General features: G+C 40.1%; 2 pseudogenes; both read right to left on the bottom strand.

Annotated features, from left to right (window-relative positions):
• Positions 1–4610: 4610 nt before the first annotated feature.
• Positions 4611–8576, bottom strand: LOC103751539 (annotated as a pseudogene).
• Positions 8577–23746: 15170 nt separating this feature from the next.
• On the bottom strand, positions 23747–24362 carry LOC103751534 (annotated as a pseudogene).
• Between the last annotated feature and the right edge of the window lie 1011 nt (positions 24363–25373).

Raw genomic sequence — 25373 nt, 5'->3', positions numbered from 1 at the left:
CTTCCACGATATTGTAAACGCCTCTCCTCATATCCACAGATAAATGAAGCTCTCACTTTTTACCAAAAAAGCTTTTTGTGTTGCAGAAAGAGGATATTATAAAGATCCACAACTGGTCAAAATTCAGAGAACAAGTGACTGTAGGGTGTGCAGCGTAACTCTGCATCTACATTGCAGCCCCTGTATCCAAGGCTTAGGAAATACTGTGGAAAGGGGGAGGAAAAGATTACAAGGGCCAAAGGACCAGGACACGTGTTTCAAGATCGTGTCTTCCAGTCATGACAGTGAAGCTGCATCCGTGAACAAGACCAGCTTATTGACCACACAAGGCAACATGCCAACAGGCTTGGGGGGAACTTCACAAGACTGCACCTCTAGACGAAGCGCTAAAGGTAATTAATGTCAGAGAGAGAGAGAGAGAGAGAGAGAATATGAATCAGTCTTCTCTGGGGATGAGCTCCCTGATAGGTTATCCAGTTCTAAGTGGTCAGCCCTAAATCCATAAACCTATGATTAATACTAAATGGGATATAAATATGAAAGCATATATATACATATGTTCTATTTAATACACACACACACACACACACACACACACACACACCCTACTGAGTGTGCTTATTTCAAGATGAAAGGGAAAGAGGAGGTGTGGAAATGATGTAAATGAAATGTATTTATGTATGACTTTCTCAAAAAAATTAAACTTAAAAAAAGAATATGTTCTGACATCTCTAAATGAAAAAAATGAATGACAATATAACTAAAAAGATGATGAGAAAAGATGTGACAGTAAGATAGCCAAACCCACTCAAACTTTGGTTTCTAGGTCTGATGTACTAAGACACAGAAGGCCAATGCTTCAGCAACAGTAAAGACAAAAAGATATAAAAAATAATCAAGCCACATTATCAAGATGCTAGGAATCAGCATATAAAATGAGCAAGATGAAATAAAAATCTGAGAAAAATTATAAGGAGAAATATGTAAGACAGGAAGCACTCTGACAGAAGCTAATGATAGAATTTTTTCCTGTGGAAGTGCTAATTTGAGCTGTAGTCCAAAGATCTGGTTTGTTCAAGCCTGTTCAGGCTTGCCGCAGCAGAGTCCAGAAGTGGGAAACATGAACTAGAGAAACTCAGAATTCATAAGGGAAGTTGTGTGGCAAACTGAAAGCTGGCAGGCAGGACACGAGAGCAGTAGCTGATACAGTGACGGTGCACCTCTACAGCTCAGGGCTAAGAAGAAAACGGGGGTATAGACCAAAGCATGCCGAATTCCCTTGCTTGCTCAGTGCTTTGAAAATGAAAGCTTGTTCCAAGCACATGGTCCAGATTCTTCTTAAAGGCAGTAGCCATAGAACACAGGTGATATGAAAGTACATGATATGATAGCTTCATATCACCTGTGTTCTACTGTGGGAGAGGGAATCATAGGGAAGAGGGGGATGGGAGGGCAGGGAAGAGGAGGGGTAGAGGGAACATGAGCTAACACTAAGGATGTTTGAAAAACCATAGGGAACCCCACTGTTTTATAAACTTCCATTTATATCATACACATAATGCATATGTATACATTGCATGTGTATACATTACATATACATACATACATATAAAGAATTTAGGTGGAATTGCCCTACAGGGGATAATGATCCTTTCAGAAAAGAAAAAAAGACTCTTCTTAAAACATTTGCCACATTTAAAAAGGTATGAGGTATGGGCTGTGTTCAGTTCTCACTGACAGGAAATTTTGCTTTATTAAAAAAAAAAAAAAAAAAAAAAACCAAGGGGCTGGAGAGATGGCTCAGTGGTTAAGAGCACTGACTGCTCTTGCAGAGGACCCAGGTTCTGTACCCAGCAACCCACATGGTGACTAGCAACCATCTGTAACTCCAGTTCCAGGGCATCCTATGCCCTCTTCTGGCCTCTGGGCATCGCATGCACATAGTTCATTTATGAACATAGCGGCAAAACACTAATGCACATAAAATAAAAACGAAATAAAATTTTAGATATTTTAAAATCTACAAATTAAAATTTATTTCATTTATTTCTAAGGAAAAATCTTTAGAAGATATTAGGATTTTTATTGTGGTTATTATGTATAGCTCAATATGACAAACACAATGCTGGTCTAAGATTCTAAATACCTCTTTTGTGATTTGACCCCATCTCTGAGCTTGCTTAGAGCTTATATAAAAGTATTTTCTGTGGCACATTAATGAAGTTATACATATAATAAATAATGTCCTATATACAATAAAGCTATATATTGACCTACATATGAAACTACATTATAAGTATAAACCTAAACATTTTCTTTCCTCCTCATTTGAATTAAGGAAAGAGCATAAAAACACATTATTCACTGAAAAAATTAACTTACACATGCAGACCCAAGCTTTCTACATAGCTCTAATTCTTCTGTTGATCTTCATTCTGAAGCACTGTAAAAATGTGTTTTCCCATGCATGGATTTGAAAGGTGTGTAAATATTACCAATACTGATATACTATGAATGATCTATAAGTAAAACAGTAAGTATATCTTTTAATAAAAAGCTATAATAAGAGCTTTGAAGCAGAAAAACCAAAACAAAACCAGGGACAGACTTTGCTAATAAATTTATGGTCTAAAGCATAATTAACAGCATCCTTGGCAGATGGCTCGGGTTATCCAGTTACTGTTGGAAAATGGCAGAGGATTTATTTAAATCTGCCCTTTAGATCTTAAAGACTTGACAGAACTCACAGGTGTCTCCTCTTTACCAGCTAAGCCTTTGCTGATCATTTGCCTTGGTCTCCGAAGACACATCAATAAACAGTCAAACAAATGGCCAATAAACTACTTAATGATGACATTTTTGATAAGTATCAATGAAATCATCTTTCAGTAAGAATTATCCAGAAAAAGGGAGCCATTTAGAAAATTCCCTGTCAAGCTATCTTGGAGATGTTCTTTCAATTTAAATAAATGATATAATCTCATGCTTTCAAGACTATAAAACAGATAAACATGGCTCTGTCTGTTAAGCACAAATTAACATACTTTTAAGTCCACTAAAGTGCTTTCTGCCCCCTTTCCTTTATAGAAAGATGTGGCTTTCACATCTTTAAAAAACATTCTAAAAGTAAGGTGAGCTAACGAAAGAATTATTTGAAGCGTAATTATAATTTGTGATCAAGTAAGAAATCTTGCTGCACATGAAAACACTTGGTCGCATAACAATTTAGCAAATGAATTGTGCCTTCAGTGCAGATTACTCATCGTTTTAAGGGATGGCTTAAAACAATATGCTCTGTAGGGGTTAGAATTCCAAGCTTTAGAAGTACGGACATCCAAGTTTGAAGCTCAAACTGACATTTACTGTCTGTGACATCAGAAGTTACTTACACTAAGCTTCACTTTCATTAATTATAGAATGTGACTGTAGTTGGACCACATGCATTTCCTCTGAGAAAAGACATGGTATTATAAACTGCTCAGAGCATGACACTAATTGTTTCATGTCTTAGTCTATTTTCTGCTACTATAACAAAACATTACACAGGAAAAATTATCGATAATAAATGTCTATGTGTCTCACAGTTCTGGAGCTGAGGTTAAAGGGCTGTGTCTGGTAATGTCATTTCTGCTTGACTGCTGTCTTGCTGTGTCATGTCATGGCTAAAGCATTACATGGCAAGAGAAAAAGAGGAAGAGAGAGAGAGGGAGAGAGAGAGAGAGAGAGAGAGAGAGAGAGTCAAATTGCCTTCTTTTATCACTAACCCACTCCCTCAGTAATACCTTAATCCATTCATGGAAACAAAGGTCCCATAGTCTAACCTCCCCGAGGCCTCAACATGCAATACTTTCATGAGATAATTAAATTTCAGCATTAGTTTTTGAAAATAAAAATAGTTCACTATTGTTTTATATGTTTGCTGAGGGATAAATTCACAAAATCCCTAATTACCTAGTTTTCCTAAAACAAGTAATTTCCAATCTCAACCAAATCAATTAAGCTTCAAATTTTGTCCTTAAGATATCTGAAGAAAATCTTTTATGAAAGGAAAAACCCCAATCAGTTCTGTTCTAGGAATTGTTTATTATTCAAATTCTGAGAAACTTCTAAGAATTGGGTTGTGATAACCTTGGGGCCGGGCAGGACTCCAGGGAAAATTTGCAGTTTAGCAGCTGGTGAGTGGACAAATTGAAATTAGCAGAAGTGAGGGAGAAATATCTGTGAACAGAAGCTTGCAAAGATCTTATAGAAAATACTTAGTCCTTAAGGCCTTCTAAACGTGTAACTATGATGATGCCAGTGGTTACTTCAGAACCACTGATGCACGCTGGAGAATGAGCACAGGCAGCCCTCTGTATCCATGAGTTCTACATTCATGAATCCAACCGTGGTGGGGGCTCTTTAAGGGAAAAACACTGTGTCTGTGCCGAACATGTACAGATATTTACCACTGCATTGGGAAATTATTTGCATAACATTTACATTCTATTAGATGTTAGACGGGATCAACAGTCATTACCAGAACACACGAGGATCCATGCAGTGCTACAGCTTTCAATTGTAGAAACTGTGTGGCTTTCAACCACCTTCTTTCCATTTTGCATAACAGGTTATGGACATTCAGTGTTTGTTCCTACCCATCCAGTGGCCTGAACTGCAGACCAGTCGTCTTCCCTTGGAAACTGCTGGATGGGCACAGGGGATACCTGGTTGCCCTTGGACCAGTGGACCTCAGGCTGAGCAGCCATGAGCTCAGGAGGTGGCGCAGTCCGTTTGCCCTGAAATCTCCTCAGCAACAGCTTTCCCATTGGTGGCTGGCTCTTCCTTCTTAATTTCCTCAGGATCTCTGTAGAAGCAGAAATGAGGTTCGACCCCCTTCCATGGGTGCTCATGGGAGACGGTGCCACAAGTGCAAAACTGCGCAGGCCAGCATCCATCACATCAGACCCACTGAGTGAGCGCCCTTGTTATTACATGGGATGGCAATGTCCACATGTAGAAGAGGAGAATCTCTGTCATGCATAGCAATGGCAGGCAGGCTAAGTGACACCTCTTTGAGAGGTTGGTGGTTAACTCTAGGACCAGTCATCAGCACAGAAGATGTACCTCCCCTAAGGCTGCATAGATTTGGTTAGTGAAAGTCCCAGGAGTGATATTGCAGCAGTTAGAGAGACTCCAGGCACAGAGGTAAATTTTAGCACAGCCCACTGGCCTACTAGCATTCCTGGAGGAGGCGATGATGACATCACAGGGTTTAATGGCACAAGCTGCCCTCGGACGCTTCTCCCAGGTCCACTTAGGATTTATGATGCACGTACCATTACTTCTCCTTTTGTACGTAGGTCTCATGTGGAAATCAAGGTTGGTGCTACCTAAGTGGGTTTCTGCTGAAAGGAATGTAGATACACACCCCCTCCTCTTTCATTTGTAGGACATCAAAGTTGCCAGTCAACGTATGAAAATTTCCCTTTAAACAGGAGAAATCAAGAACAGCACTGTGTAGACCCCTCTCTGGGAAGCACAGAAAGCTGTAACATTCTTATAAGGAACTTGGGTAGGCTCACATTCCTGTTTCTTTGATCTCCTGTGGATACTGAGGGATGACCGTGTACAGCGGGTTAATGCATCTTACGCATGCTGTGCTAAGGCTTGACCATATTGTGGTGATAGTTCTCAAGGTTAAGGCAAAGGGGAAAGACAATGGTGAAGAACGGCTGGAAAACTGTTAGGTAAAGAGTTAGACTATTTCAAAGAGAAAAGTTGCAAGGGTGTTTTAAGGTGAAGGAACAGTTCCTTCCTAAAACAGCAGGAAATCCCTTAATCAAGAATGGCTTGAGTATAGCCATACAGGTAATAGCCTACTTTAGTTTATTTGTCTTGGCATACTAAAAGCAGGTCCTGGGAAGTCAAAGAGAAGAGTTTGAAGACCTTGAGCTAACCTTCACAGGCTCAGGTTCTATATGTGTGGAATGAGAATGAGCAGTTTCGAGACTGCTTTAGAACTTGCAGCTGACAGTGCATGAAAGCTCTAGTTGTAGTCACTCAAGTGGCGGCTGTCAGTCCTCTGTCAATCACTGGTGGACTTCTGTCACTCAAGATGAGCTTTTCATGTCTGCATCCAAAAAGAAATAAAGTGCCCTCTGCCCCAGTTTCCTACAATGCCAAGAGTAATGCAAGAACAGCTAGGAATAAAAGTAACTAGACTATCCTAGAGGAATACTTTGAAATATTAGCAGAGTTTACGCATGAAAACATGAATGTGCTTAAAAATTATGCTCACTGGCAGATTTTATGCCACAGAAAAGTCCTAATAGCTCCTGAAGAATGAGTGAAATTTTTATCTGCAGTCTAAACCCAATTATTTCAAGAATTGTTTCCTGAGTGCCTTTCCTGTTCAGTGAATAAGACTGAATAGAAGCAAAAATGCTTTGAATCTTGAGCTCTACCTTCCTGTATAGCCGAGCACAGTGGGCTTTAGATCTCCCTCACATTAGGCAGGGCATAGAATCCACTGAGTCAAATGCTGCCTGAAAGATTCACCTCTGTTGTGCAAAACCTCATTGCTCACGACTGGTTTCTATGCAGGGCCAGCTCTAATGACTAATGTTAAAAGCTGTTTGCTACTACAAAAGTGTGCAGAAATATACGAACTTGAATTTATTCCTTATACCAGTTTCATCCTTTAGAAGTACAAGCCTTACTCCAATCTCTTCCATTTTCACTATTCCAGGAGTATCAAGTTAGTGTCCCCAGACGTTCCTCACTACAAGTTCATCATCTGAGGGCTAGTTAGCCTATCTAGAGTCTCTTGCTTTAGGAAGATCAGCTTTTCCTCATCCAGCAGTAATCACTTGCCAATATTTCTTCAGCTAAGATTGGGGTCAGCTGTCCATCTCCCCAGTTCTATGCTGGGATTTTGTCTGCTTGAGTGTACATGGGACTTGTCCATGCTTCACCATTGCTGTAGGTTCATATGAACAGGATCCCAGGAGCTTGTAGGACTCTGTTTCCATTTGGCTGTGCACCTCCTCCCTGGCTCTTATACTCTTTCCACACACCCCCTTCCACAATGCTCCCTGAGCACTGGGTGGGTGAAGTTTAATGTAGGAGTCCTGTCCAAGGACCAGCATTCTATAGGCTCTTAATCTCTACACTTTGGCCATTTGTGTGCTCCTTTCTTAATGAGCAAATCTACTGTTTTTGCCAGTTTTCCTTAGATTATAGGTCCCAATTGTTCACTCGCCCCTTCCCCAGGGCCCAAGTTTAGATTTCATTCCTCTCCAACATCCTAGAACATGTGTTAAACATAAACATATCAAATGAATAAACAGCTTTCCTGTACACAACAGCCAGCACACAGCCCTTACTCCTCTGCAGTCCCATAGCCCGGCTCTGTCACATGTATAAGTTCCATCAGGCAGGCCACCCTGAAGTAAGTACTCATGCCCCATCCACTAACTGCAATTTACTTGAATACTGGGAAGAATTCTTACAACTTTTTTTCACAGTGATAACGCATGCTTCCCCTAATCATGCCTCTAATTATTCTGTGTGGCAGTCTCCTCTCTAGGCAGAACTGCTCCCATTTTTATTCTCCTTCGCTTTCGGGGTGGCACAGGGTGAGTCAAACCTTCTTCAAACTGGAGTTTCCTTGGACCGCATGATTAATAAAACTCCTAACTCCAGCAAGCTGTGTTTATCTCAGGGCCTGAGGGTAAAGGACCATGAAGAAGAAAGGAGAAAAAAGTCCAGGTTTCCAGATGACTTTCAGTCAGTACATTCCATTAATATGCAAGTTATAAAGTCAGTTGTTATGCATTGTAGGTAAAACTTATTTATATTCAGAGCATTTGGGAAGTTTCCCTGTAAAACATAAGGAACAGCCTACATACTAATGAGGCTTCTGTCCTTTGAGGACTACCCAGCTTGAAAAACAGGACAACAAAACCAAAAATTGCTAGAGGTAAAATATGTCAAACTTTCATGTCTTAAGGTAAGGACATTAAAGAGCTTTCTACCAGACACAAAAAAGACTTTTAATACTGATAGAATTTTATACTCTCCACCAATGATGCGGTCTGGAAAACAAAGAGACATGTGTTAGTATTAGATGTAGATTTTCCAAGACTTTTGTGTTTAAGTTTTTCTTTGGAAAGCCACATAGTATCAGTTCATTACAACTTCAGTATATGTTTCCTGAGTGTCTTCGGTCCCAGCTCTGGGAGCTCTATTACCAGCTGTGGGAAGCTGAGCAGCTTAAGTAATATTACTCAAGGTTCAGTTCCCACGTTGGCTGTATGATAATGACCGTACCCTGCTAGGGTCTGAGTCTGAAAACTCCTCCACAGGATCATGTTCGATCACTTGGTTCCCGGTGGGTGGCACAGTTTGGGAACCTTTGGGAATTTCAGGGCTGTGGCCTAGCTGGCAGAGACAGACCAGAAGGGGCAGGCCTTTGAGGGCTGCACTCACTCACTCTCAGTTCTGACCTCTGCTGTCTCCTGCCTGCCACCATGTGAGGTCACTTCTACCTCCTGTTCCAGCCACTGTGGATGGATCCACACCTTCTCTGCCATACTGAACTAAAATCTCACTGAAAACTTAGGTCAAAAGAAATTGGCCTGTCCTTTTATTTCTCTCAAATACTTTGCTCACAGCAATGAGTAAAGTAACTAACGCACACTGATTTCTCAGATCACTGTGGGTAAAATATAAAACCCAGAACAGAGGCGAGCACATGGCTAATGACACTTATGTGATTTCTATCAGCATTGGTACTACAAGTTTTGTGTCTTTCCTGTATTTTCCAGGCAAGGCACTCTGCTCTATGTGATGGAGGACTGAAAAAGATGTCACAACCACAACATTCATGTCTTCTCTTTCAATAAACAGAAGTACGCGCATTAAAATTAGACACTAATAATATCATAGAGGACATATGAAATGTTTTAAAAATTAGGGAAGACTGCATACATAAGCTTCTACTATGGTATTTTACATTGTCATGTGATTTTTTTCACATGCTTTGGGTCCTTCTCTTGTCCTTCTCCCTCAGGCCACTGGACTGAATGACACCAGAAAGGTAAGAACCATGGCTATTTCATCTTGCCATACACAAAATACAGCGTAAAGAAAGCAAGGCATCCGTGGATTGGCTCAATGAAAGAAAATTCCCCAGATTCAGCTTGATAGTAATGAATTGTAAGCCGAATATTCAGACAGAACAGAATATCCAACAAGAAATGAAAAACTGTAATTAATTAAAATTTCTTTAGTGGAAAAAGGATCACTCATTGACATTTTTTTTCTTTCAGAAAATATTCTAATAGCCATAAGATGAATTGTGAAAAAAAAAAAAAAGACCACTTGAATCTTCCAGTGTTGTGAAGAAATTTAACAATTTAACTTGAATTTTTTCCAATTTCCCTAGAGTGTTAACTACTTAATAAGATTCATATAAAACATTTTATTTCTACTACTAGAGTGGTCTTACCTGGTTCATTATTAAAATTAAATCAGTACATTCTAATTATGAAGCCATTTGCAAATACTGAATTTATATTAGATCTGAGTTAAAATTCACATTGTAGGTACTACCACACATGAGGATCTTAGAACAGAGACTTGGCTAAGAAAATTGTACTAAGAATTCTATTAAAGTGTCACCTCTTAGTAACATTTCACCATGACATATATCCCTCCCCCACTTAAACTTTCAGCATTGCAACAGAATTTCTCACATTGCAAGATAATTATTACTTTATTTTCCCATAGGAGAGCAAAATGATTGAAATACTGGGTATTTGCATTTCTGAAATGGTGTTGAACTTTTGTTTCTGGCCATTTGAGAATTAATATTCCAAATGTCCTCTACCAAACACTGCATTTTCTAAAAAGACATTAAATAAATTATCCCTCCAAACTCCATATTTTTTAATGCAACATTAATCTGAAAAGAACATCTGGGAAGATTCCCAAAGGCAAAATGAATGATGATAGTAATGATAATTTAAAAAACCTAAAAGTTGGGTGAAAAGAAACGATGCAGGAAATGTCAGTGGGCAGATACCAGTCACAGGCTCTTTGGGGAGGAAGTCTTTCAATGCTGGACACTGAGGATTCGGCTGTGGGCTTTGCCAAGAGGGAAACTTTGGGACATAAGACCCCCATAGAAAGAAACAGCTCTACCAGAACATCAGCACACAACTGAGTCTGCATTCAAGAAGCTAAGAGAGCCAAGAAACAGTGGCCTGAGGCAGCTCTCTGTTCCTGGATGGAAGAGGTATCAGAAATGAAAATGTCTCTTGTTCACAATCTGACCATGCTCCTGTCACCGCGTGTATTTGGGGTAGACCATCATGCTACAGGAGTAAGGAAGAGTTCCAAACAAGTGGACTGCACGTTAACAAAACTTCTTGGGAAGACAATATCTCCCACTAAAGTCCCACACAGTTTTCTCACAGTCCCCAAATAATTATCAAATATGTAAGAAAACAAGCCATCAAGAGATAAAATTATATTTTTAAAATGTAGTCATTGAAGATGAAGAGTCAGAAGATAAGCTAAACATGACACAAAAACAAAGAGAAAAATGAACAAATAGTGTCTGAAGAGATTGGGCAAATGCAGCATGAGTAAATGAAATCATTTCAAAGTTTAGGGACTAACGGGCTGGAGAGATGGCTCAGGAGTTAAGAGCACTGGTTGTTCTTACAGAGACCTGGGTATGAATCGCAGAAACCACATGGGGCTAACAACTGTCCATAACTCCAGTACCAGGGGATCTGATGCCCTCTTCTGTCCTCCGCAGTTACTGCACAACACAGGTGCATTTACACACATGCAGGCGATACACTCATACTCATAAAATTAAAAAAAATAAAAGTTTAGGGAATAAAAATAAGCTTCATATGCCTAATTATTTCTACAGACTGGAAGAACATGGGTGAGGGCATGGCCAATAGCTAAAGAATAATATCTCAACTGGCAAGATAGCTCAGTGGGTAAAGGCATCTGCCACCAAACCTGAGTTCTATCACCAGGACCCACCAGTGGAAGGAGAGAACTGACTCCCAGTCTTTGACCTCCACACAAGCTCACCATGGCTTGTGCTCCACACACACATACACAAAATAAATAAATGAAAAAAAAATTAAAATAACCCAAGAATCTTTACAGGTGATAGAACATGGAGCTATACGGGTAGGCTCTAAAGAAACAGAAAAGCCAAAAACTAGAATCACAACAGTAAAAATGTAAGAAACCAAAAACACAAATAATATCCTTTAGGAAGTCATGAAAGGTCGAAAGAATAAAGCAAAGAGGAGGATCGAAGAGAATCAAGAGCAGAATTAGGGTTGATGGAATCCATGTTGAAACCAATATTAACTGTCCTATCAGTGACCATGACAGGGACACTATAGAACAGAGGGTATCATAAACACTGGCTCACATAGAAACATGGAACATGGCAGAAAAGACATTGGAAACCTCAGCAATTGGACAAAATGAATCAACAAAACAATTACTGTCTGAATAACTTGTTAGATACTTTTTAAAAAATAGTTCATGTCTTATTTTTTGTGTATGAGTGTTTTGCCTGCATGTATGTAAGTGCATGTAATGCCTGCAGAGGTCAGAAGAGGGCATCAGATCCCCTGAAGCTGGACTTACAGATGGTTGTTTGCCACCATGTGGGTGCTGGGAATTGAACTCAGGTCCTCTGCAAGATCAGTCAGTGCCTTTAACCACTGAGCCATCTCTCCAGTCCTAAACATACTTTTAAAAACAGAGACATACTTTTAAAACATCACATACCAGACATCACAATCATCTTTAGGATTCAAAGATTCAAATACAAAAAGAATAGCTTAAATTAAATACACAGGTTGGTATCTTCAATATCGTGTGGTAAAGATGACTTTCTCAAAGAGGAAGTAGAAGCACAAATCATGACTGAAAAAGGTAAATAAAGTTCACTCTGAAATTTAGGGTTTTTGCAAAAAAAGATATGTTTAAAGAAAATGTATATTGGGAAATCTGAATCCTAAATTATGTTTCCATTGTTTAACATTTCAGTATGTTATAGTTTTTATGATTATTAACAAACATAGGTTACTCTATTCTAAAAAGGGAAAAAGAAAAGAAATAGTAAAACCATGGTGGCAATATGGCTCAGTAGGTAAGGGCACTTGCTACCAAGCCTTTTGACCTGCATTCGGTCCCAGGATCCATATGATAGAAGAAGATAGCCAATTCTTAAAGTTGTTTTCTGCCCTCGTACGCATTCTGTGGTACATTTATGCTCCAAAGCACAAAGTAAATAAACAAATGTAATAAAATTGTTTTAAATTTATTTTTATTTTCTATGTGTATGACTCTTGCCTGCATATGATTTAAGTGTACCTGTGTCATGCAATTCCTTGGAGGTCAGAAGAGTGCATCGGAACTAGAGTTAGGACAGTTGTTAGCCACCATGTGGGTGCTGGGATTCGAATCCAAGTCTTCTGTAAGAACAGCCAATACTCTTAACCACTTAGCCACCTCTCTAGCCTATGTGATTCTACTTCTATGCTAATAACTTGGGGGCCTCGTACATTTACAGTAGAAAGCTGTTTTTCAACAGTAAAAATAAAAACTATAGATAAGACAAGTGTCAAAGGAAACTGAATACATAGAAAGTACTACACTGGTAGAATGGACTATGAACTGTGAAAATGAGTGAATCCCTTCTCGTAGGAGAGCAAGAATGAATCTGTAAACACAAAAGTGGTGTAAAGGTAAATCAAATCAAGAAAGGAAAAGGGCTGATTTTCTGACTTCCAGCAGGAAAAAAAACAACCACTTTTTAGTTTTCAGTCATTTTCTTTAGTAAACTTTTTGTAAATTCTTACCACGATCCTCTGAAATATAGGTAAATCTTTTTTAAACCCTAATAAACTGCCTGCCAATTTTATAGACTAGGACCGAGTTTCTCAGGAAGCTGAGCGCCATCTATCTAAAACTGAAACACGAAAGTGATAGCACCCTGTCTTCCAGTGTCAGAGGGAGGGCTGGATACTAACTTTGGTGGGACATCACTCCACAACTACTCCCTCTCGTAAAGACATGAGAAGTTTATTTCTCCTTTTGATAATGCCAATCAACTATTGAAGATGGTAGTAGCTCTGATTACGTGTTAAATATGGGATGAACTGTGTCACAGAATAACTTGAAGAGTTATCACCACAAGAACATGTATGTAATGATTGTATTTAGTAGCTGTAAAGAGGAGGCTTCCTCCTGTCTTCACAATTCATAGGATTGCTGTGACATGTATCACACTCCGGTTTAATATTTAGCCAGTAATTAAACTGCTTTTTTTCTTCTGCCTCAGTGGAGAGGTTTTCAGGGCTCCCCAAAGAAAAGAAACAAGTGAAGTTTATGAAAAGAGAGAGACTGAAGGAATTGGCTCACATGATCATGCAGGCTGGCAAGTCCACACTCGGCAGGAGACGAGGACTAGCTCCTACTCTACTCCACGTCTGAAAGCTTCCAGGCTGGAGACCCAAAAGAGCAGGTGTTTCATTTCAAGAGTGAAGATCAACAGAAAGGGACACAGGGAAAACTAATGTTGCAGTTCATGTTTCAAGACCATCGGCTGGCAAAATTCACTCTTATGTATGGGAGATCACGCTTTTATACTGCTGAGCCCTTTGACTGATTGGATCAGGTACAACTGCTTTCTGGGGGGCACTCTGACCCCTCAAAGTCTGCTAATTTAAATGTTAATCTCAACCAACAGCTCTGCACCTAAGCATCCAGATTGGTTGAGCATGTACTTAACCCATGGCATGGCCTAGCCAACTGGGCATACAGAATTTACTATCACTAAGCAAATTATTTTTCCCATCACCATGAAAAAATACCTGGCAGAAACAACTTACAAAGGCACTGTCTAATTAGTCTATAATGACATAGTAGATGAAGAAGCTGTCTGTGTGACCGAAGCTGGAAGCTTGCTTACATTTTGTGGCACCAGGAAGCAGAGCACAAGACCAAGGTGATACATAGCTGGGCAGGTCTATAACCCTCAAGATTTCTCCTAGTGATTTAGTTTCATGAATTAGGTATTCCTTACATCTGAAAGGTCCCACAAATCCCCAAACAGTACCACCAGCTGAAGACGAAGTGCTCAACCCTTTTTCAATTTGATACCCTTGTACATCCCTTAAAGCCATACTCCTTCCTAACACAATGCAACCAACCTACATACAACCAAAATCACACTAACCTTGTCCCTGAAAAAGATTTAAAGTCCTTAACTGGTGTTTTTTTTTATATCTTATAAATTAAGTACTAAGTTGTAAATTTGAAAGTACTTAGACACTATGGTATAAAGTCAGTATATCTCATATTTAATGATAAGGAGATAAGAGAAAAAACAGGCTCTACATGCACATATGAACATAGGGATAACAAAATGAGGAACTCACAATTGCAGTCTGCATAGTCTGGAGATGTAGCTCAGTGTAAGATCACTTACCTATCGTGCGCAAAGCCCCGAGTTCTATCCCTTGAACTGCCAAAGACAATATAGTCCTCTTTCCTGTCATTGGTCACATGATCATAACTAATATTGATAACTGCCTTTTCTCATCATTCACTCAGTACTTCCTTTGTCCTAATTACAAAATAAAGTGACACTAAGAGATGCCTAAGCAACCATTACTTGTATTCCAAACATAGTCTATCTTACCTCCACTGTTGAACTGCTGTTCAATTTCCTTTGGAGAGTTAGAATCAATAGCCCAGCTAACAGCGAAAGTCTCTTTCTAACCAGTTAATCCAACAGAATGAGGAATCCAAAGCATCATAGGGGCAATCTTAATTTATAGCCTTCAGTGGAATCGTTGATATGTGTTCTTGTAAAGCACTCTTCCTTCTGGACCTAAGACCACTGGATCAGTAGAAAATAAAGTTGTGGAAACGTTGCTAGTGAATCACTGGAAGATCAGTAAGGCACTGCTGGATTCCTGGACCTGTGAATCTTGGGTGTGTGAGAAATAGTGCCCTATGTCAGATGCTGATTGACCTTCTGTCCTACAACGTATACCCACCTCACTGCTACTGTGAGTCCTCAAAACACAATTCTCTCAGGACAACTGATTCGGGATGATAAGGAAGATGGTAAAAAGCAGTGAAAACTGTGACTGCTGGCTCATCACCGTAGTTCATGGACAGGCACGTGGCTGGCTTGATCAGAAGCAATGCTGTATACAACAGCATGATGTTAAAGAAGACATTTTTCTCAACCCGGAGAAGCTAGTTTGCACAGACAGGTTGTGTGCAGAGAAGGCAGATCCACACACAGAAGGTCTGTTCCGGTGATGGAAGCCATCCCTTGTAATAAGCTGTCCTTAGGTCACTGACTGATTATTGCAGGGAATGGTGCCTTGTCAGGAACTTGGTACTGGTCTTTGCTGTCAGCATATAGGCCACTAAACAATGGCTCTAACTCAGGTCAGCCTTGGTAAGCAAAAGTGTGTGTTACTGAACTCTTAAATGACTTCTCCTTCTGCCATGAAGGCCATTTTGTTCATGAGCCCATGGGCAATAGATAGGAAAAGAAACTGACTGGTAAGGTAAGCACAGAATGAGTCATACTTTCCACTTAACTCTTAAAATCTCCTTCTATTAAAATTATCCTACAATGAAAATTCATATGTAACACAAATATCTTTGTGTATAAAACCAATCAGAAAAATTTGATTCCCCACTTCTTCCCGTGCCTGCCTGTCTCCAGTTTTCCATTTCTGTGCCTTCAAAGTCCCTACCCATCTGGCCAAGCCATTGGCCATAGCCCATTAATCAGTATATAATTACATGTCTGGTCATTTCTCCTTCCAGGAAAAATGAATAACCAGATGTGCTGCTTGAAGTTCTGCCCAGGAAGGATTTTGCTTCACTGTTGTCCTTCAGGTGTGTTCCAAATGAGGGTGTACAACTACAGCTGTCCACTTTTGGTAGATGCCTGTAGAGCATGGAATACCATCTGTAAGCTAGGTTTACTTTTTCCTCATTCAGTTGTTCAAAGGGAACTCCTCATGAGGCCACAGGTGCAGCCTTGGAGAGAAAAGGAGGTGTATCAGGAGTAGAAAACGTGAGTATTTGCCCCACTTTTTTATGTAATTTACTTTTCTGCCTTCAGGGCCTACTTAGGTAAATATATAACCACTTTCTGTTGTGATGGAGTGCTGCCCCACACATCCAGTTTGCCCAGTTCATGTTGAGTAGCTCAGATCACATAGTAATTGAGTGGTCCACAGTTTGCTATCAGTCCGATGGCAACCTAAAAACTGCCTCAAAAGTGAGAAGTGGGGGCTGGAGACATGGCTCAGTCATTAAGAGCACTGGCTGCTCTTGCAGAGGACTTGGGTTCTATTCCCAGCACCTACATGAGAGCTAACAACCATTCATAACTCTAGTTGCAGGGGATCTGATACCCTCTTCTGACCTCTGCAGACATTGCACGGCATGGGTGCATTTACATACATGTAGGCAATTCACTCATACATATAAAAAATAATAAATAAAATATTTTTAAAAGAGATGAGAAGTGATGCACAGAGGAAAACAGTACTTTGTTTGCAAATCGTACAGGTCTTGCTGATTCACTCAAAGGCATCAAACAGTCCTCCAGTCTCCATGGATGTTTCAAGCCACTTTGGATCAGCTGGATCCACCTGGTCCACGAAGAAGAGCAGTTCCCTGGGCCTATTGCAGAACCTTTTCTTTTTTTAAATATTTTTTTATTATTTTTATTTTATGTGTATGTGTGTATTGCTTGCGTGTATGTAAGTGCACCCATGTCATGCAATGAACCTTTTCTTTTAAAGTCTTCGAAAGCCACAGAATCCTACCATAGACATTGATCCTCTTTTTGGTTCGTAATAGGACCAAGATGTGACAGTGTTTCCTCCATATTAAATGGGACATGTTGACATATCCTAGGTCCCGGAATTCTAGAAATTTCATTGAAGGAAAAAGCCACCACATTTTAGACTGATTTACTTCCTGCTATCTTACACACAATGCTTTACTAATAATAAGTCCAGAGTAGTGAGCTCTTGCTTATCGAATCCAATCAGTACCATGTCATCAGAGTAGTGGAACAGTGGGGTTTCTTGTAGAAGGGAAAGGTTGTCAAGATCCCTGCAAGCTAATCTATGACATTAGGCCAAAGAACTGATATATCACTAAGGTAGAGCTGTGAAGGTATATTGTTGGACTTTCCAGCTGGAGGTAATCACTTTCTGGTGACCCTTAAGGTCACGTCTGAAGGAAAAGGCACTTTTCAGATGAATATCTACATACAATTTATCAAGAGAGTTGTTTTGATGTACCCGAGCAGCAAAACCAGTTTACCTTTTATCATAGCTGTAATCTGTCACCATCTGCTTAATTTGACACGAATTCACCATCATTCTCCAAGATCTATTTGTCTTGTATACAGAAAAATAACTGAGTTGTGTCGGAATGTGGTGGGAATCAGTCCTCCAGGAATATGGAATTGAAGATGGTTTACCTTTCTAGGTAAAGTTGATATGAATTGCTAACTTTTGTATGTTTCTATCATGATAGCTCTCATTCATAGGTCAGAGAACCAATGTGGTTTTTCTACCAGTTGCTATTTCAATTATGAATCCCACAGTTAAGGAAGTTACTATAGGATGGGTTCAAGAATCCACAAGGTCCACAGACCCAAGACAAAACTCCATTATCACCTGGCCTCCATCAGGCACTCCCTGACTGCCAGATTAAAATAATGTTTTGGGTCTCCTAGAACCAATGTTTGTTCAGAAGGTTCAGTAATCACCAAAAGATCTAAGTATCCTCTGTCCAGATACACAGATCTTCTGGTTAAAGGCTGAACTCTCTTTGAGAAATGTTAGGAGAAAGAGTAACGGCATTCCAGTGGGACTCTTCTCCCAAAGGACTTACTCTTCCCTTCCTTCAAGATGTCCTGAGCCTGGGAACTGACAGTGTGGGACTGTCTGTCCTTACAGTTCAGACTAGGCTTCCCTTCTTTTGAGCTGAAACTCTGCTTATGCTGAAAAAGTAAGACTTTAATACTCACCTAGCTGTTTCATCCCTAGGAAGACAATGCTTAACTTGCCAGCACTTGTATGTGTCTCATTAATCAAAAAAGGAAACTAGGATCTTTAGGGACTAAAATGCCAGTTGCATTCCCAGCATCATGAAGGATGTACTTTTTTTTTGTTTTTTGTTTTTTTTGTTTTGTTTTGTTTTGTTTTGTCTTTTTTTGAGACAGGGTCTCCCTGTTGCTCCAGCTGTCCTGGAACTCACTATGTAGACCAGGCTGACCTTGAACTCAGAAGAGATCCACCTGCCTCTGCCTCCCGAGTGCTGGGATTAAAGTTGTGTGCCACCACTCCCAACAGGATGTACTTTTTGAAAATGAATTTTTTAAAGTACATAACAGAGATCAATATAATTCTCGTTTTTCTAACAATCTGTGGTTTTCCTCATTGTATGTTTTTATTGAATTTCTGTGCATTTCATACATACATTTAACCATATTTAAACCCCTTCCCCATTTGCAACTCCCTATTGCCCCCACCACTGGATTTCACGCATTCTGTCATATGTGTTAAAGCCTATATAGTCAAGTTTATGTACGTATATTAAACCTGACCCACCCATGGTTCAGGGACCATTGCAGAGGAGGGGCTGGAAAGATTGTAAGAGTCGGTTTGGTGCATGAATATAAGTAGACAGTCTTCCAGGTCTCTGGGAACTTGCTCACACGAATTTAGTGTAATGGTGACAGTATGCACAAGTGAGGGTACAGATTAAAAAGGGATGCAATCCTGAAGTTTGGGAAATATGTGGGCAAATCGAGATGTAATTTGGTGCACTGGACCATCCACTTCTGGTGGGTCTTGCTGCCACTAGAAGCAAGTTCTCCACTGCCGAGGAAATGAGCCCTGCATTGTCTCAGGAAACTGAAATGGACTCCCGTGAGGCCTTCGCCTTTTCCTTATAAATATTGTGATTCCCCTTTCAGACCGGTCACCCAGGCCGCTCTTCTTTGTTTCTGAACCTGTGACTAGAATCTAGTCTCAGAGGCCCCGAAAGATGAGGTACTAAGTGTGAACACCGAGGAGGCATGCTACTCTCCAAAATAACGACCTTTGCTAATATATGTAGATGGAAATTTATGGACTTTGTGTGAGGTACGAAGGGTATAAAATAATGGCAGGAAGATCTTAAATTGGATCATACTGAATTTGTAGGTATGAAATCACCTAGCAAATTCTTAATGTACAGAGGTGTTAAAGTTACAGCTCCAGAAATTAAAAAGCACTCTCTAGTAGGTTGGTTCATTCGTTGCTTGCTTGCTTAAAATAGGGAACAAAATACAGGCTACAGTGAACAAATATGAAATGCCAGTACTACCTTGGTTTACTGTTTCAACATCAGGATCTTAATGTCTTAACAAGGTAATACACTGCCTGGACAAAAGCGATCAAATACTCTTTTCACATATTATCATTTCTGAAATTCTAATGCATCTTACTCTACTCTGTGTATCATTTTATCTTATTAATACATTAAAATTTATGTAAAAGTATTTGGGGTCTATCATATAGATCTCTGTATGTATCTTTTGAACACATGGGTTCTCTTTCTATATACCTAAGAAGACAAATCTTTGAGAACTAAAATAATTAAACAAATATACAAAGGAAAAATAAACAGGAACTCATGCCCCAAAAGGAGACAGATAGCATTTGTGTGTTAAATCTGCTGTTGACCTTGCCTAGTGTGTTAAGCATATCTATTTTGTTTCAACAGGAAGGATTCATCCATACCTGTTACATTGCAAAATGTGCAACTGAAGACAGCTCAGGCCCTTTTATCAGTAGCTGCTGCTGAAGTTGGTATTTCACTCTAAGAGTGATGCCGAAGTTCAGTTCCCTGAGCACAGGAGCTGAAAGTCGAGCTACAGAGGTACACCATCAGTACACAGCAGTAGGGAGTGCCTCAAACATGCCACAACCTAGTCCTGTTTGAATACCACAGGTACATCAACTGAAAACAGGCATGGTTAAAAAAATCTGCTTTATTCTGAGATACCAAACCCCAATGCAGAAACACAGAAAACATGGAGCCTAAGTCAACACGACCCCTCCAAATATTACCAACTCCATAGTGTTGGATTCCACGGACAGTGAATTAGATGAAAACCCAGACAAATAATTCAAAAGAATAAGCATAAGAATGTTCTGTTAGGTAAAAGAGGATATGAGTAACTCCTAAGTTTGCTCCAGGAGAACACAAGCCAACAACTGAATGAAACAGGAAATCAACACAGTAAAGAGGAACAGATATTGGAAATGATCACATTGAAATTTGGAAATGTAAAGATCAGTAAATCAAATAACAAATCTCAGTAGACATCCTCAGCAACAGAATTGGACAAAGTAGAAAACTGAATACTGGACTTGAAGACAAGGCAAATTAATTAGAACATTCAGACAATAATAATGATAAAAGCATAAGACAGAACAAGCAGAACATGTGAGCTCATGGAACACCAGTAAAAAACTAAATTCATGGCCTGGCATGGTGGAGCATGCCTTTAATTCCAGCACTCAGGAGGCAGAGGCAGGCAATTCTGTGATATCAAGGCCAGCCTGGTCTACATAGAGAGTTCCAGGCCAGCTGTGGCTACAGGGAGACCCTGTCTCAAAAAGACTCCACCCCAAAAGACTATAAATTTATTAACCAGAGCAAGCAAGAATGTGTATGAACCAAAGGTATATAGTATGCATTCAACAAAATCATAGCAGAAAATTTCATAAATACGGAGAAGGATATGGCCATCCAGATATAGGAAACACATAGAATGCCAAACACATAAGGCCAGAAAAGGCCCTCCCCTGTCATCATATATGAAAACATTAAGTACAAGTTACCAATTAAAGAATATTGAAAACTGTTAGAGAACCTCAGGTGATACATAAAGGTAAGGAGACCAGAAGAACGACATATTTCTCCACAGAAACTTGAAAAAGCCAAGATGTCATGGAATGATGTATTTCAAGCTCTGAGAAGCAGGAATTGCCAATCCAGACCATACAAAGCAAATGTGTCCACCACAATTGGTAGACATGGCAAACTTTCCATGATAAACATAGACTAAGGGAATTCATGACCACTAAGTCAACATTATGGAAAGTATCAAAGGAATCTTACCTATAGAGGAGAAAGAGAACTATACCCATGGGGTTATAGGAAAGGGAAGACTGCACTAGAGTAATACATAAGCAAGTAAGGATTATGAAAACACCAAACATTACAAAACCGAGAATGAGAAGATTGAACAACTTCAATAATAAGGCTGAATGTTTATGCTTTCCATTCTCCAATCAAAAGACATAGTCTAACAGATTGGATTAAAAATCAGAACCCATCAATTTTGGGGCTTTAAGAAATACCTCACTGGGCTTCAGCAGTTAAGAGCACTGCCTGTTCTTCTAGAAGACCTGGGTTCAGTTCCCAGCACCCACCTGGTGGTTAACAACTGTTACTAACTCCAGTTACAGGGGATCTGACACCCTTTTCTGGGCTCTGAAGGTATTGCATGACATGGATATACTTACATACATGCAGGCAAAACACTCATACATATAAAATAAAAATAACAAAATATTTTTGAAGAGAAACACACCCTGCTGACAAAAACAAAAACAACCTTAGAGTGAGAAGATGAAAAGAAATTTCTACAAAAATTGAACCAGAAGGCAACTAGGTGTAACTATGCTAATATCTGACAAAGAGGCTTTCAAACTAATGCAGAGGCAGTAAAGTGCTGCACTTTATACTGATTAGAAGAAAAAGTCATCAAGAGGCTATTAAAAATTACATATGCACTGAACATCAACATGTATAATTTCATAAAACAGGCACTATCGACTATTAAGGCTCAGATTGATCTATGTATCATCTATCTATCATCTACCTATCATATACATATATATATATATTAGTAGTGAGTGATTTCAATACTTTGATATACTCAGACTAGTAGAGATATATGCCAAGTACACATAGCTAGAGAGGTCATACACCCTAGTGAAAAACCGACTTCTGTCACTTTCCTAGACCATCATAGTTTCTTAATGTATCCTTATATTTACAGTGAAGTGTACCTCTCAACAATCATCAAAAAAGATTCTTTTTGCGACAGAAACTATTACAAAGTTTCACAACTGGTCAGAGAATAAATGACTGTGAGGTACCCAACCCTAAATGATACATCAGCCATGGAACCTCTACAGTTAAGACTCAGGGAGCATCATGGAAGAGAGGACAGAAAGAATGTAAGAGCCAGAGAAACAAGACACCTGCTGCTAGTTAAGGCATTCTAGAACTGATAGGGAAGTTGCTCCAATGAAATCTCCACAGTGTGGAAGCCTAACAAGATCTGCATAATGACCAAACAAGGTGATATGCCAAGGTGGGTGGGGGAGGTGTCATGGGGTCCCACCTCAAGATGAAGAGCTACAGGCAATTAATGGATCCTGAGGGAGGGAGAAACAGTTTTCTCTAGGGACGAGCTCCCGGAGAGGTTATCTAATACCAAGTGGCAGACCTAAATAGAGGTACACAAGAGGACCACTAAATGGACTGAGCACATTATATATTATATATAATTATATATGATATATATGATCAAAGAAAAGGAAGGGCAAGAAGAGAGGGAAGGAGAGAAACATGGGAGGAGTGGGAGGAGGACTGGAAAGGGATGGAAGTAATGCAAAGACAATAATCATGCATGAAATTCTCATAAAGAAAAATTAAAGAAAAAGAATGGTGAGCCTTGTGCAGAGTGTGTTCCTGTTACACTTTACCAAAGACAGTCACACCTCTATCTTTGCTCTGGGTTTTCCTTTCAACGTTAAGCAGAGTTCCTCAGTAGCATGTTTTATTTTCTTTTTTAAAAAATATTTTATTTATTATTTTTATTTTAGGTGCATGAGTGTTATGCCTGCATGTGCCCACAGAGGACAGAGGAGACTGTTGGATCCCCTGGAACTGGAGTTAGGTGTGGGAGACAGGCTTGAGCCTAGGGTGAAATTCTTAATGACAGCCATACAGCAGGCCCGAGGCAACACCTGACCACTGAAGCCACAAGGAAGGCCTTGTGACATTTGCTCCCATTGGCAGCTCATGAGATTGATGCCTAGAGCTAGCCACTCCATAGTCACCACCCTTGAGACCCCAAATTGCAACACTTAGACAGTTTGGGTCACGTGATTACCAGGAAACCAGGCCCTATAAGGAAACCAGAACCTAAGTAACCTGAAACCAATTATGTTAATGAGGTGTCTGGTTCAGGATGTCATGATAGGGCACAGCCCTGCCAAAGATCTGAGTTGTAACTTCTTGATTGGACCCCTACCCCATATAAGCTTGTGCCCTTCTGCAATAAAGTAGATCTGTGTCACCAAACCTGGTCTCCTGTGTCTGAATGGGGCTCAGCTGACACAGTCTCCTCACCAGCCCTGGGGTCCAGGCCGGCAGAAGCAGCAACAATCAGAGATAGCATCTAGCGAGCAGAAGAGCAGCCACAGGCGGTGCCCATATGAATGGAGGAGCTGCCGCAGCTGGCGGCTGCCACAGTTAGGGACAGTTGTTAGCTGCCATGTTAGCTGTTAAGAATTACTATTATTTATTATTTCTTTTTACTCTTGTTTGGTTTTTCTTCTTTGAGCTTCTTTTTGGAGACTTTGGGTCTGCTGGCCTTTTTATAAAGAGGATACCCAATGAGGCCCAGGAGACCTGGCACCATAGCTATGCCTACCAGAGGCAAAATGCCCTTCACCAGCTTTTGCCAGTAGTTGGCTAGGATCAGTGCAATCAGCTCCACATCATACTGCACCACTGGGATATCAGCTGGGATATAGATGGTGGATATCCTCGTTTTCCATAGGCCAAGTGAGAAGGAATGACTGTCCTTCACTTCTCTCCCATGCACATGTCTAGAAGGCTCTGCTCCAGACCTGGAATCACCTGCTTTTGGCCAAGTTCTATAACCAGAGGATCTCTGGTCAGAGAAGTATCAATAAGCCCTCCATCTACCAAACTGCCCGTGTAGTGTATGTATGTGGAGCGTGTCTCCAAAGGCAGCGGATTGTACATGGTTCAGGGGGCTGCACCAGGGTCTCCACTTGGAGGGTCCGGACCAGACTTTCGGTTTCTAACCCAGCCTGAGCCCGGCGCACTGCCCCCCTGAGCAGCAGCAGCAGCAGCAGTAGCCAGCACGGAAGGAGTTAGAGGTGCAGGGTCATGGCAGCTAACAACTGTCATGGGTTAAAAGGTGCTGAGATTCAAACCCCGATCTTCTGCAAGAACAGTCAGTGTTCTTAATTGTTGAGCCATCTCTCCAGCCCCCATGTTTCATTTTCTTAACTCATGTTTTATTTTTTTTCATGAGCACTTTTTCATGTAGTTGACAACAAATAGATGAGATTTTTCTTCTGCTGACTAGCTCTTTGTCCATTTGCTTTATTATAAATTAATATTGGGCTGGCAAAATGGCCCAGGAAGTAAAGGAGCTCGCTGCCAAGCCTGAAAACCTGAGTTTGAACTCCAGGACCCATATTGCCTTGGCATGCATGTACCCCAGACACACACACACAAATAAATAAACGTAATAAAAAATGTAAAAGTTATTATGTAAATATATGAACAAATGACTATGATGGTGAAGAACGATATAGGCTAGCAAGGGGGAAATTCATACTTTAAAGTAAGCCAGTTAATCAAATAATGAAAATACCATTTATAATCATGCATGATATGTTGTCAGCAATTTTGGATCTATAGTATGGCTTAAAAGATGCCATTCAAATTTTTTGCACACCTCTCATCACCAAAAGTAGTTTTTATGTTCCATCCCCTTCAATTGGAGCTTTATGAAAACTTGAAAAAAATTATAGCAAGTTAACACTGAGGCTGTTTCTGAGTCCAAACTTCGGGAAGTGGTGGCTTCTACTTCCTATATCTTGAGACACTTGGACGTTTGCTCCTATAACGTTCATGCTAAGCTGTGAGTAACCATCAGCAGCTCTGGAGGAGGTCCAGGTGAGGAGGAACCAAGTCCTGGTTCCACAGCTGACCAAGTTCCCAACCAACGGCAGGCACACTATGCTAAACACATGTGTGTGTGTGTGTGTGTGTGCGTGTGTGCGTGCATGTGTGTGCGTGCGTGCGTGCGTGTGTGTGTGTGTTCAAGCCACTATGTTTCAAAGTTATTTTTCTGGGTCAGTAGAAACAAAACCACAGAATTTTGTATGCTC

This window comes from Nannospalax galili, unplaced genomic scaffold, assembly GCF_000622305.1.
Source record: "Nannospalax galili isolate Female #2095 unplaced genomic scaffold, S.galili_v1.0 scaffold487, whole genome shotgun sequence".
In the NCBI taxonomy this organism is placed as follows: Eukaryota; Metazoa; Chordata; class Mammalia; order Rodentia; family Spalacidae; genus Nannospalax; species Nannospalax galili.
The sequence above is the reverse complement of the archived record's forward strand: the minus strand, read 5'-3'. Positions and strand labels throughout refer to the sequence as shown.